The sequence below is a fragment of the Chrysochloris asiatica genome, unplaced genomic scaffold (assembly GCF_000296735.1).
Source record: "Chrysochloris asiatica unplaced genomic scaffold, ChrAsi1.0 scaffold17477, whole genome shotgun sequence".
NCBI lineage: Eukaryota > Metazoa > Chordata > Mammalia > Afrosoricida > Chrysochloridae > Chrysochloris > Chrysochloris asiatica.
The window spans coordinates 1-1,224 of NW_006425995.1; the positions used below are offsets into that span (position 1 = coordinate 1).

Genomic DNA, 1,224 nt, shown 5'->3' on the forward strand with positions numbered 1-1,224 from the left:
AAAGAGAAAGACCCCTAACAAGATGGACTGGCACAGTGGCAGCAACAATGGGCTCAAACATAACAATTGTGAGGATGGTGCAGGCCTGGGGAGTGTTATGCCTACTGTTGCTATGTCACTTAACAACAACAACGGGCAAAATATTGAACGATGTAGGAGGTAACATATGATAAAGAGTCAATGGTATTAGGACCTCTCGTCTAAACCATCAGCCATGTCGTCCAAGGGTCCACTGCAGTCCATGCAAGTTTTCGGACACAAGAAAACTGCCACAGCAGTGACGCACTGCAAACAGGGCAACGGCCTCATCAAAGGGAACGGGTGACCCTTGGAGATGATTGAGCCACGCACGTTACAATACAAGCTATTGGATCCTGTTCTCCTTCTGGGCAAAGAGCGATTCAATGGTGTAGACATCTGTGTTCATGTGAAAGGTGATAGCCACGTGGCCCAGATTTATGCAATCTGCCAGTCTATCTCCAAAGTCTTGGTTGCCTATTACCAGAAATATGTGGATGAGGCTTCCAAGAAAGAGATCAAAGACACCCTCATCCAATACGATCAGACTCTGCTGATCACCAATCCCTGTTGCTGTGAATCCAAGAAGTTTGGGGGCCCAGATGCCCTTGCTCGCTACCAGAAATCCTACCAATAAGCCCACCACAAGGTGGAGGGTTCTCCTTTATAATAACAAGGGTTATGAGGGGAAAAAAAAGAATCAATAGTATTGAAGGAAAAAGTCCAAGTTGCAAAGAAGGCACTGGTAAAATACAAGTCTCCAAAAATTGACTGTGTACCAATTGAAATGTTTCACTAAACTGATGCAATGCTGGAAGCACTCACTAATCTATGCCAAGAAATCTGGAAGGAAAAAAAAAAAAAAGAAATCTGGAAGACAGCTACATGACCAGACTATTAGAAGAGATCCATATTTGTGTTCATTTCAAAGAAAAGTGACCCAATAAAATGCAGACATTATTGAACAGTATCATTAAGATTACATATAAGTAAAATTTTGCTGAAGATAATTGAACATCTTGTTGCAGTACATCAGCAGAGAGCTACCAGACATTCAAGCTGGATTCAGAAGAGGATGTTGAACTAGGAATATCACTGCTGATGGCAGGCAGTTCTTAGCTGAAACCAGAGCATATCCAAAAAATGTTTCCTTGAGTTTTATTGATTATGCAAAGGCATTCAACTGTGTGGAACATAACAAATTAT

At 41.8% G+C, this 1,224-nt stretch overlaps 1 pseudogene; it reads left to right on the top strand.

The window, feature by feature from the left end:
* The first annotated feature begins 214 nt into the window (after positions 1–214).
* On the top strand, positions 215–655 carry LOC102824731 (annotated as a pseudogene).
* The last annotated feature ends 569 nt before the right edge of the window (positions 656–1,224 follow it).